Source organism: Pleurodeles waltl, chromosome 4_1 (assembly GCF_031143425.1).
Source record: "Pleurodeles waltl isolate 20211129_DDA chromosome 4_1, aPleWal1.hap1.20221129, whole genome shotgun sequence".
Lineage (NCBI taxonomy): Eukaryota > Metazoa > Chordata > Amphibia > Caudata > Salamandridae > Pleurodeles > Pleurodeles waltl.
The window spans coordinates 982,869,365-982,882,685 of NC_090442.1; positions in this window are offsets into that span (position 1 = coordinate 982,869,365).

Here is a 13,321-nt window from a genome sequence, read left to right on the forward strand (position 1 = left end):
TTGCGTCAAATTTACCACGCATACATCATGGGCGTCATATTTTTTCCACGTACAGGAGTGCACATAATGCAGAGTCAAAAAATATGATATGAAAATTAATAACTTAATAAGGTACATGAGATGTCCAACATATTGTCCATGTTGCGTCAAATTTACCACGCATACATCATGGGCGTCATATTTTTTCCACGTACAGGAGTGCACATAATGCAGAGTCAAAAAATATGATATGAAAATTAATAACTTAATAAGGTACATGAGATGTCCAACATATTGTCCATGTTGCGTCAAATTTACCACGCATACATCATGGGCGTCATATTTTTTCCACGTACAGGAGTGCACATAATGCAGAGTCAAAAAATATGATATGAAAATTAATAACTTAATAAGGTACATGAGATGTCCAACATATTGTCCATGTTGCGTCAAATTTACCACGCATACATCATGGGCGTCATATTTTTTCCACGTACAGGAGTGCACATTATGCAGAGTCAAAAAATATGATATGAAAATTATAATTTCATGGCTAAATATGAGAAACATTTATGAAAATTTATATTTGACTCTGCATTCTGTGCACTCCTGTACGTGAAAAAATGATGACGCCCATGCTGTATGCGTAGAAATTTGAGCAATTTTTAAATTATGTCTTCATTTTTTAAACTTGGGGAAGGTGATTTGTCATGGCCAAACGGTGCTATGTGATACACATTTGTGGTTAGCTATGACGCATGTCCGTTGTTGTATGTATAGAAGGCATTCACACTGTAATATTTATGATACGTTAAATAATGTATTAACCATATTTGTCCACATATTTTGGGTAATTGCTGATGGCTATTTTGGAATGATGGATGGGATACCATGATGTATTCCTTCTCCAAAATGTGTCCACAATTATGATGGTGATGCTTTTATCTATAGTCCGAACAGGGAGTGCAATAGTCACTTACAGTTTTTATGGGGCTAACCATGTCCCATTATGAATTTGTGTTTCTGATTTTTGTTTTACTTTTGACATGTAGCCCACACATGTGCCTTATGCATGTGTTTAGTTCACAAGCACAAGATTCTTGTATATTTGTGGGGCGGTAGAGGTGGACTTAGGCCCCCAGCACCCTAGGATTTGCCCATCCAGATTAGCTAATGTATCCATGGCTTTTATTTATTCTGTTATGCAAAACCTGCAGCAGCAGGCTAATGTAAGGCCATACGGTATGAATCACTGTTAACCATTCATTCATCTCATTAGCCCATTTGACGTTTGCACTATTGATGATTTGGAGCAATCTGGCATACCATTTTCCAATGACTATGTTTGCAAAATCTCAGCGTTCCTCATGTGCTGATGACAAATATTTAGTTGATGTCTGTGGCCCTCTCGGCACTACCTGGTTTAGTGGCATGTTACATTCTTCCTGCTAGGTTCAAACTGGGACACTACTGTGATGGGCTGCTTTCAAATATTTGGTTGATTGGATGACATATGTGTACATGTGTGTGGGAATGTGGATCCACTATCACCTGTCTGGGTGTATGTTGTCACTGTAACTTCAAGGTCTCCTCATGAGTTAGTGGCAGCTAATGTTGTTCCAATTGGGTATTGCTCATATCACACACTTGAGAGAAGCTATTGATGACATGGTCACGTACACATGGATGGTCCCACCATGTCTCTGAACATGTGTGATGAGACTTTCAAATGATCTACATTTTTGGCCTGGGTGAGAGACTGTCTCAGGTATCTGGATCAGGCATGTGTAATTGCCACATTTATACTCCTGTTGGCCTCTGTGTATGGTAATGTATCATGTCACATCCTACCCTCTGTGCATACATTTGTGATGTTTATTTTTGGTGTGATGATTGTTATAGCATTCTTGCTCAATGAGACGACATTCTTCTTCAGCAATTTCAAACTAAAGGTGGTCAGAAATGCATAGGCCAAAGCATGATGTGGTGTTTGTTATCTGTGTTTATTTAAAATTGTGCAATACGAGCTGTTATAAGAAATTATGAAAAAAAATTATTGACAAGCTGTTGGCGCCTACGCACTCCTGCTGCCGTGTTAGGTTGTTCCCCCTCCTGTTGCAGGGCAGCAGCCTCCTCTTCGTCATCCTCAGGCATGTCTGGGTCCTTTTCAAGGAGGGGAATGTTCCTTTTTACACAAATATTGTGCAATATGGCACAACTGAGTATGATCTTACAGACCATCTCTGGGAATAGAGTAGGCTACCGCCAGTTATGTCAAGGCAGCGGAACCTTGACTTTAGGATCCCAAAGGTCCGCTCCACAATGCTGCGTGTCCTTTTGTGGGCGTCATTGTATGCCTGCTCTGCAGCAGTATTTGGGTTCCCAAATGGTGTCATTATCCAAGGCTGGATGCCATACCCCTGATCAGCTGAAAGAAAAACACAGAATGGGATCAATTAGATGTAGGAGGCACTGTTGTACAGATCTTTGATGGCAGTAGTTGTCTTGTGTTGTCTGTGACTCTTTTGTGTACTAATGTGACAACCTATAGTTGTTGGTGAAAACTTTTGCATTGAATTTTTTGCCTTGGCTGAGCAAGTGTTTGTTGGCTAACCGTTTGTCAGCAGTATGTATTTGTTTTTTCAGTACAGTGTGCCCTCCCTAGCATTGTGACTTGTCATACAGGTGTCCGTGTGTCTTCACTGGGGGTGAGATGATAGTTCCATGCAGAGTTGAAACATGAAAGTGTAGTTAACACGTTCATGTGAAAGTACCCAGGCCATCCCATACCTTAAAACTTATGCAATGTATTAGTGTACAGGTTATTGTGAGACTTCCAATTTGCAAGGTGACATTTAGGCAACCACACTCATTAATGTCTTCACATTAAGCTGTAGAGTAAAATCAAATGTGTGACAGGTTCAATGGTGACTTCTGAAACATGGCTAGTGATGTGAGTACCTCAGTGTGTTCCTGTCTAGGTGTTGCTATTGTGGTGTATATGTTGTTTGTCCTAGAGGTTTGCTGTGCAGTGTGTATATAAGTAGGATTTTTGTCCTTACCAACAAGTAGTCCATTGCCATACCGTCCATCCTGGAAGTGTTGGTTGATGGTGCTGTGACGGAAGATGAATGCGTCATGTACACTCCCAGGATATTTAGCCACAATGTTGCTGATCAATCCTTGGTGATCGACTATGGCCTGCACGTTGATGGAATGTGTGTGCTTCCTGTTGCGGTAGAGGTGTTCAGTCGCAGCAGGTGGCACAAGGCGTATGTGTGTGCAGTCGATTGCACCAAGGACGTGCGGGAAGCCACTGATGGCGTAGAACCCCTGTTTAGTTTCCTGCTGCTTCTGCAGTGTGTTAGGGAAGCAGATGTGGAGGGGTGTCAGTCGAATGATGGCATCCAGTACTTTTGGCAGGAATGCAGAGAATGATGGTTGGGATATTCCACCAACCAGGGCACCAGTTGTCTGAAACGAGCCACTTGCCAGCAGGTGAAGTACGGCAAGCAGCTTTGTTTCTGTTGGGATAGTGCGGGGAGTCACTAAAGTGGGGGCCAACTGCTGTTCAATATTTCTCAGCAGCTGCTGAATGGCCTGCCAGTTCAACCGGTACCTCTGGATGATGTCCCGTTCCCTGAGGCCATGCAGGGTTGTTCTTGGGCGGAATATCCTCTCCTGCCTTCTGCGCTGCCTTTGGGGTCCCTGCTGTTGTTGTTGTAGCTGCTGTTGTTGCTGCAGGGCTCTGCGTCTACGTGCACGCTGAATGAAAATCACCTCCATGTCTCCCTGTTGCTGCTCTGCTGCTCTGCTGCTCTGCTGCTCTGCTGCTCTGTTGTTTGTTCTGTGTGTTCTGATTAAATACAGGTGTGTTTGCCCCATTTTAACGCCTGCCCTGACCCAGGTGTTAAATTTTGATGCTATTCGTGCTTTGTGTCATTTTTTAGCTCCGCCTACCGGCCGGGAGTCATTTTTGCCCGGAAGCATAAATACGACGCACGGCTGTGTGCGTCGTTTTTTGGACGGGAACGCCTACCCTGCATGTCATTAACGCAGGGCGGGGTGCCGCTTCCAGAAACTGACGCACATAGCGGAATTTTCCTTTACGCCGGCTCGGGCGTCAGTGTTTAAATATGGGGCAACGTTTGCGCTGAATGTGCGTCAAAATTTTTGACGCACATTCGGCGCAAACGGAGTATAAATATGCCCCTTAGTTTCACTGTATTATATTGGAAGGCTGTTGTCATCTGTGGATGCAGTATGTATGTTGTCTTAGACTACCATAAATCAGCTTATGATTTCATTCCACGCAAAAAACTATGGCAAGCCCTAATTGACATGGGTTTGCCTTTGGACCGCCTTACTGTGCTATCACGCTTGCATGATGACAATTATGCACAGGTACGTTGGGGAGACCAGGGAGAGCTGACCGAACGGTTCCCCAGTTGTCATGAGTTTCCCCAAGGGTTGATATTGGCTCCTACTCTTTTTTCCCTGTTTTTAAATGTGTAGTTCACACCTTGCTTGCCTTTCCGGGGATGCTTCAATTTTGGCCGGTGTTAAAACATCTATTTTATTGTTTGCAGACAATACCTTACTCATTTCTAAAAAAAATCCAGTGGTCTGCAACGTGCCTTTCTTCAGTTCGAGGAATTTTGTAATTCTTGTGGTCTTGTGATCAACTCTTCAAAGACTAAGCTCATGATGTTCAATAAACACAAGTCCTTTAAAGGCAGGCAGGAACTGGGAGGAGAACCTCTAGAAAGAGTCAAGGCTTTTACTTACCTGGGTGTTACACTTTCATCAACTTTCACCTGGAAGTCTCATGTGGAGTCTTCTGCCTTTAAATACAGGCAGATTGCAGGTGCTATAGTTAAGGAACATGCTTCTGCCCACTCTAAACCTATTGCTCCCGTTCTGCAAATCTATGATGATAAGGCTGTCTCTTCTGCACTGTATGGCTCTGAGTAGTGGGGCTTTGCCAGTATATCCCCTTTTACAAGTTCTGATAACAAGTTCTTGAGAACTATAGCACGTCTCCCTCTAGGCACCCCAATGATGCCATTAATATATGACATGGGAAGAAGACAAGTGGCTGATCAAGCGCAACTCTGCCCTCTTTTATTCTGGAGAAGGTTATGGTCCTATAGATTGGCCTTGGAGGATGTCATCAAGCCTGGTAGTTTAAAAAAGATAGTATGGTTACAACAAATAAAAAAACTACTAACCAGCATCGGCCTTTGCTTACTGTGGGATACTCCTACCTCTGCTAATCAGCACCAAACCTAAAAGAATTGTATTGGGTGCGGGTCAGGCATTCTGAGCACATCAGGTGGTGGATTCATCCCTGACAGGGAAATTTCTAGATTTCGAAGTAACCAGTTTTCTTGACCCCTACTGGGATATTATTACTGCTCCCCTAGCCAGGAAACTTTATTTCCAGTTCAGGGTTAGTGCCCTTCCTGTGAAATCATTTACACAGAATTGTACCCCAAATGATGACTCGCTGTGTCCGACCTTCAAGTTATCTACTGAAAATATCGCTCATGTCCTTTTTGTATGTCGGGGTTATGTTATCCCCCGACAAAAGTGGATTCAACCAATATGTAGATCTTTGGGGAACTGTAGCAGTTTCTTTGTGCTCAGAATGCTTAGGGCTGATCCAAATTCCTGATATGCATGCGCTATTACAAAATTTCTAAGGTGGACTTGGTCTATGCGAGCTACATCATGCTAGGATGCTTTAAGAAATGTTAGCTTTGTAGCCTTTCCTAGTTTTTTTTAACAACTTTTTGATGTATTCTGACATAAACGTTTCATTAACTTTTATTGGTCCCCTTCAATATGCTTATTCCCTGTTTATATTACTTTTCTTTATATCACTTTATATTACTCTACTTTGTTGTCTCATAGATTTATGGAATTTTACCCTTGTATTCTGTGATGCTTTGCTCTCATATTTGGATGAATTTGGTTTTGTCTATCTATTGATGAAAGAGTTTTTTTCATGTGCTTATTGAAATTGCATTTGTGGGCAACTTGACAATCTTCAATGGCTAAAAATGTTTTCTAGAAGACTTTGGGGGTAATTACAACTTTGGAGGAGGTGTTAATCCGTCCCAAAAGTGACGGTAAAGTGACGGATATACCACCAGCCGTATTACGAGTTCCATAGGATATAATGGACTCGTAATACGGTTGGTGGTATATCCGTCACTTTACCGTCACTTTTGGGACGGATTAACACCTCCTCCAAAGTTGTAATAACCCCCATAATCTTTACCCAGTCACTAACATGAGCCACAGTATTTTTGACAGCCTTTCTCCTATCATACCACGTCTTCTTCTTCTCCATCTTTTCTTTTTCCTTTTCCGTCCATTCATCAGTTCTTCCCACATGATCATCAACCATCATTCTTTTCTCAGAAACCCACATAGGAACAACTTCAGTATTAGCAACGCTGCATTTAAACAATTGTTCAAGAATGCGGGGTGAAACAATACTCACACACTTTTTTTCTCATCTCTGCTTCCCAGTTTGCACCATACACTAGGGCTTGTTGTAGGGTTTCTTTCAGCACCTTCATAAACCTATCCACCACACCATCACTTTCCGGGTGATATACAGCTGCCTTCTTATGTTTTATTCCTCTTGCTTTCAGGAATTCCTCAACCACACTAGAATTAAGTTGCACAACATTGTCAGATAGCAAGGTCTCAGGGAAGCTCTCTTTTTCAAACAATTCTTACAAGAAATCCATAATCACTCCAGATTCCACTGAACCCACTACCTTAATGTCAGGCCAGTGATAAAACATGTCCACGCACACCAGTACATACATGTTGTAGGACTTTATTTTCTCCGGACTCAAAATATCCAGGGCAATATTGGTCCAAGGACCAGCCTGCTCCCTCAACACCATTGGTTGTGTCCTACATTTCAGCACTTTATCACTGTGTAAACATTTCGCACAATTCCTTAACTCTCTCAATAAACAAGTTCTTTGTAGGCCACCAATAGCCTTCTGTGACCATCTCTTTGGTTTTGGCAGCACCTATATGGCTAGCATGGGCATTATTAACCAATTTCTTCCTCAGACTGCCTGGAGGGACCACCTTACTGCCCCTCATAAGCAAACCATCCACAACAACGAAATAATTTCTGACCTGCCAGTACCCTTTCACATTCTCACCACATTCGCTTTTCTCACACCAGTCAGACGAAACCATCCTCATGGCATTCTACAACTCCCTATCATCCTTCAAACCTTCTCTCCACACTTCTTCAGAAACAATACCCTCATTGATCAAACACCTGTTGAGCTCTTCTTCATAACCCTCTTCACTAAACCAATCCTCTTGTTCTGAAACATCACACTCAGTGTCACCTAATCTGGATAAACAGTCTGCTAATATATTGTTGGACCCAGGTAAATAAGATATGACAAAGTCAAATTCTTGCAGGGTAACAACCCACTTGTGAATTCTGTTTGAGACAAAATCTATACCCTACCTTGAAAATACCTCCCTAAGTGATTTGGGGTGTCTTGATTTCAAACTTTCTTCTCCTAAGAAATGTTCTCAATTTATGCACTTCCCGGAACACACTGAGTGCCTCCGTTTCCACCACCGAATAATTTAGTTCTGCACCTTTCAAGTTCCTGGGGATAAACAAAATAGTTCTTTCTGTCCCATTTCTTTTTTGCATTAGCACCGCTCCTAATCCCCTTGAACTTCCATCAGTCATGATGTACGACTCATCTCTCGGATTAAAGGTTCCAAAATTGGGCACCTCATTCAAACACTGGTTAACACATTCAAATTATTTCCTGCACTCCTGACACCAGACAAATTCTTTCCCCTTTTTTAACAAGTATCTTATACAAGTTATTTCTGCAAATTGTGGCACAAATTTACTTTAAAATTCGGCCATTCCAAGGAACTTCACAAGTTCATCCTTTTTTTGTAGTGCATCGTAGACTACTAATCGTGTCCACCAGAGCTGACTTTCGTTTGATTCCAGACACCTTTACTGACTGGCCAAAATATTCGATTTCCTGGCCTTCAAACTTACATTTTTCAGCTCTAAACGTCAGCCCAGCATCACGTAACCTGCACAACACTTTTCTCAGTCTATCATCATGTTCCTTCTAATTGGTCACAAAAATTAAAACTTCGTCCTGATACACCTTAATGCCTTCAATCCCTCGAAGAATGCACTCCATCACCCTCTGAAACACAGAGGCAGCTGACATCAGTCCAAAGGGCATTCTCAAGAACTTGAAGGTGCCAAAAGGCATCACAAATGCTGTCAATGCCTGGACCAAGGGGTGCAACCTTATTTGATGGTAGGCAGATGTTAAGTCAAAAGAGTAGCACCATCAAGAGAACTCAACATTTCACTTATATTGGGGAGTGGATAGTGGTCCACCACCGCAGCTTTGTTGGGTTTCCTTGAATCATGCAGAGCCTGGAATCCCCATTGGCTTTCTGAGCTATGATAATTGGAGATAACCACACTGTAGCTAGCCTCCACTTCTTATATAATACCATTATCAATGAGTCTGTCCAACTCTGTTCTCATACTTTCCTTTACAAGTAACAGAACACTCCTGACCTTAGGTAAAGTATTGGATTTGAGCTTTATATTATGATAATAATTTTTCAGACAACCCAGCTTATTGGCAAAAACCCCAGGAAACTCTCTTATCCAAATATCAATCCCACCCAAAATGGACCTGACAGGTGGAATCTCCTTAATGCAAACAGAAGGATTCTCATTTAGGTTCAAGTATACATACAGATCCCATTGGTAGAACCAGCTAATAAGTGAGTCCCCTTTTACAGAAATATAAACATTCCCTGTTACTTCATCTCTAAATTAGATTGTACCCCAGAAGTATTCCAGTAAGTCAATGGCTACCCCCTGTACCCTTTTGGCCACATATCTGGCTATAAAAGTTTCACTTTGCCAAGCAAGTGTTGCTCTTCAAATGTCTTCAGGTCAAGCATTATTTAAGCGCCCAAATCGAACATCATTTTTACTGGCTCATCATTGACCATAACCACTTCCATTTGATCCTCACAATGAGACTCCTTCACCTAAAGAATGTTGATCTCCTCAACGTCCTCAACGTCCCCATCACAGAATTCAACTTCCCTTACTTTCTCTAAGTCCTTTCTTGAATTAAAGTACTTGGCAAAGTGACCTTTGTGTCCACAGTTCTTACATGGGGTTTTCCATCCTGGACAATCCTTGTAACTCGCTACATGGCCAGAATTGCCACAGCGAAAGCACTTGCCCTGAAACGACTTCAAGATAGGTTTCATACTAGTGAAGGACTTTTCTTTTGCTGATTTCTTCTGAACAACGTTTACATTAACACTATCACTCTTGTCTACTACAGGATTCTTTTGTATAATATCCACACAGGCTTTAAAGTGTTCATACGTTTTAGCAATGGTAAAGACCTCTTATAAGGGCTGGTTATCTTTTTGCCACATTCTCTCATACTTTGGCCAATACACATCCCAGCATCAATTGGTCCTTCAAATGATCCTCCAGAGATGCCCCCAAAAGTGCAGACGACTGCTAATTTACGTAATATGGTTATATACAGTTTCACGGTCTCACCTTGACGTTGCATTTTCCTCCCAAAGTGATACCATTCAAGAACAGTGCTAACCTCAGGAAGGTAATGCAAATACAGCTTTTTGAGAAAAATCTTATACTCATTTAGATCCATGGAATCACTGTCCAAGAGATTAGGAAGGTGCTCAAAAACGTCCTGCCCCTTTGACGCTAGGCAATGCATTACCAGAGATTGCTTCCCCTCTGCACTAAGAGAAGTACCACAAACCCGGGCATAATTGCTGCATACCTTCTTCCATTTTTGCCAGGGTATGGTAGGTTCACCTGGAGATGAGAGGAAAATTGAGGGGCAGTGACATTCTACATGGTGCTCAAGTACACTAACAATATCTAGCACCAAAATGCAAAACAATAGGGGGCATATTTATACTCTGTTTGCGCCGGATTTGCGTCGTTTTTTTTTACGCAAATCCGACGCAAAACTAACTCCATATTTATACTTTGGCGTTAGACCCGTCTAGCGCCAAAAATCTTGGAGTTTGCATCATTTTTTAGCATGGACACCTTCCTTGCGTTAATGATATGCAAGGTAGGCGTTCCCGTCTAAAAAATGACTCCGAGGCATGTGCGCCGTATTTATACTCCCGGGCAAAAATGACGCCCGGGAGTGGGCAGGTCAAAATAAATGACATCCAGCCGCTTTAGCGTCATTTTTTAGCGCCTGGTCAGGCGTTAAGGGACCTGTGGGCTCGGAAGGAGCCCAGATGTGCCCTCCCATGCCCCCAGGGACACCCCCTGCCACCCTTGCCCACCCCAGGAGGACGCCTAAGGATGGAGGGACCCATCCCAGGGAACTTAAGGTAAGTTCAGAATTTTTTTTTTTTTGATTTTTTTTTGTGGCATGGGGGGCCTGATTTGTGCCCCCCTTCATGCCACTATGCCCAATGACCATGCCCAGGGGACAGAAGTCCCCTGGGCATGGCCATTGGGCAAGGGGGCATGACTCCTGTCTTTCCTAAGACAGGAGTCATGTCAATGGAGGGTGGGAGTAAAAAAAAATGCTGCAAATCGGGTTGAGGCAGATTTTTTGCCTCAACCGACTTGCCCCATTCTTTGACGCCCAAGCTCCATTTTCCCCTACGCCGGCGGTGCCTGGTGTGGGTCATTTTTTTTTACGCACACCAGTCAGCTCCGCCGGCTAACGTCATTCCATAAATAAGGCGCCCGCATGGCGCTTTGGAATGGCGTTAGCCGGCGTTAAATTTTTTGACGCACAACTGCGTTGGCGCAGTTGTGCGCCAAAAAGTATAAATACGGCCCTAGGCGTTACACTTATAATAATGAGACCATAAATCTATAAATAATACTTCTTATACCACAATAGAGTGCCAGACATAATCATTCACAAAACTACTTCTTCATAACTCATATGCCCCCCTTCTCCTTCTCATCCCCATTAGCTTACGCTTTTCTTCTACTCTATCTTTCTCTACATTAGAAAGCACACTTCACAAATCAAATGAATAACTTGATCCAGCGTCTGGCACTATTCTTGATATCTTTGAGCCTGATGAATCTTTTTCTAAGGTCCGAGGGTGTGAGGAGAAATACATCCCAGCATTCAAATTTAAATTACAGTGCAACTCATTTTGTCACACGTTAAATCTCGGAGTCAAAAATGAAACTTCAGAAGATTTATTAGAAATTTAAAGGCAAACTTATGTAAGTGAGTCTCAAAACCATGCTACACAGATACAAGATTACAAAAGGTGAGTTAAAGTGTCAGACAAAATTGAAACACACCAGCATTAAACAGAGCACGACTTCAGTAGATACAATACAGAAACTAAGGAATAACATAATGCTCTGAGTTCAAGTTTTGATTCTCGTGCCTAACCATTGAACCATTTAATTGTCGAAAACTCTAGTAAGCTACAGAAAACCCTAAAATGATCTAGCTTGAAATATTGGAAATGAAGCAGTGTCAGCATCACAGAAACCTCAGGATAAGTTTCAGCAAGAGAGATGTGTGTAGCATAAAGCCACATCAGCGAAGCAAAAAGCTCTATACTTCTCTAAGGGCCTGATTTATAAAAAATTAGCACTGCCTTTGCGTCATTCTTTGATGCAAAAGAGGCATAAACTTACAAAATATAATTAGATTGTATTTTGTAAGTTTTTGCTGCTTTAGCGTAAAAAATTACGCAAAGACGGCGCTAACTTTTCATAAATCAGGTCCTAAGTCTTTCAGTGTCCGCTCTAGTCAAAGATCAGAAAGGATCTGAATCTTTAACTAGCTAAAACTCTCTTATCACCTCAAACTTCAGATAGTTGGTGTCTCCTCAAGCCCCCCTTATCTTCAACAAACAATAAGCTTTTCATTAAATAAAGACTTTTGTTGACGCACGTACAAGCAAAGAAATACATAGCTAGAGCAAAACTTTCAAGTTGAAGATTACACACAAAGAGAGCATTTTCAGGCCTCATCTCCAGCTAACTTAGCTTAAACCTTAATACTCATTCAAATACATGGTTATATGTGTATTTCACATGAGTAAAATAATTGAAGAATAGCTATGAAAATGCTGATTAACTAGTAAGTCATAATATTCATTCATGGAGTAATACTGCATACATGTGATGTGCATATATATGATCATTCTGCATTCCTACTTGGAATTCAGTTCATGAATGCATTTAAACACCCATTATATATGTTGTCGAGTGAATTTCAGTTCTCCTTCTGGAACATGACACAGCCAAGTTATGCTCTCTCAACTTTTATCACCTTGAAAACAAGACACGGCTTGCTACAGAACAGACTTTGTGCCAATGAGGCTGGCTGGGCGTGAGTGTCAAAGGAAATTATCCCCCTCTAGCACATTTTATTAATGCTTCTCTTCCTCTGCTCTGTGATGTTGTGTTGGGTCGTTAAATACTTTCACACGGCTGAATATCTCCTAAGTGGGACCTTCCATAGAGGAAAACAAGCAGTAGCTGATGGAACTGAGGGAGTGGGACACCAAAGCGTTCCTCTTATTTCAAGGGCAACCCTGTCGTTTTCTTGTCAAGCTAATTGCCAAACTTTGATTTGTCTTTGGAACCGTCAATTTGCGCGAAGTCCTGGGGGAGGGGATGTGCACACCTATCCTCCTTGCCGAGCTATAGAGGCATTGAATCTTCCTGCTTATCTCTGTATCACAGAAAATGTTTGAGGGTTAGTCTGTATTAGCTTCTGTAATTGTGAATGTTTTATGTTTCATTCATTCTTTATTTTATTTTATTTGTTGTTTTCTGTGATGCGGACTACCCCCACCCGCCCGCAGACCACTACACACTGCATTGTAATTCACATTAGCAGATAAAACATATGGTGAAACGAATTCTCAGTGTGATACAACGGTTTTGAAATAAAATGACAAGAAGCATTGAGTGTAATCATTCTTGTAAAAAAAACATTGCCAATACCATGAGTAGAAGAGGCCTCAGTTTAACATGTTTCAAAAGCACTGTACTAAGTGCTTACAAAAACAAGAGTCGAAGACGCTTCCCAACTAAAACAATTAGGAAGGTAGCACTAGCATAAAGAAAGTAACACATCAATCATAGATAACTGATAAGGGATAGTTAATAATACAAATAAGAAAGCGTTTGATGTCTAAGTGCAGGCCTACTGAGAGTGGTTGCTGTCGGGAGTGTGAAAACCCACACCAGAAAGATGTCAGCAAGAGAAACCGAGCAGCAGAG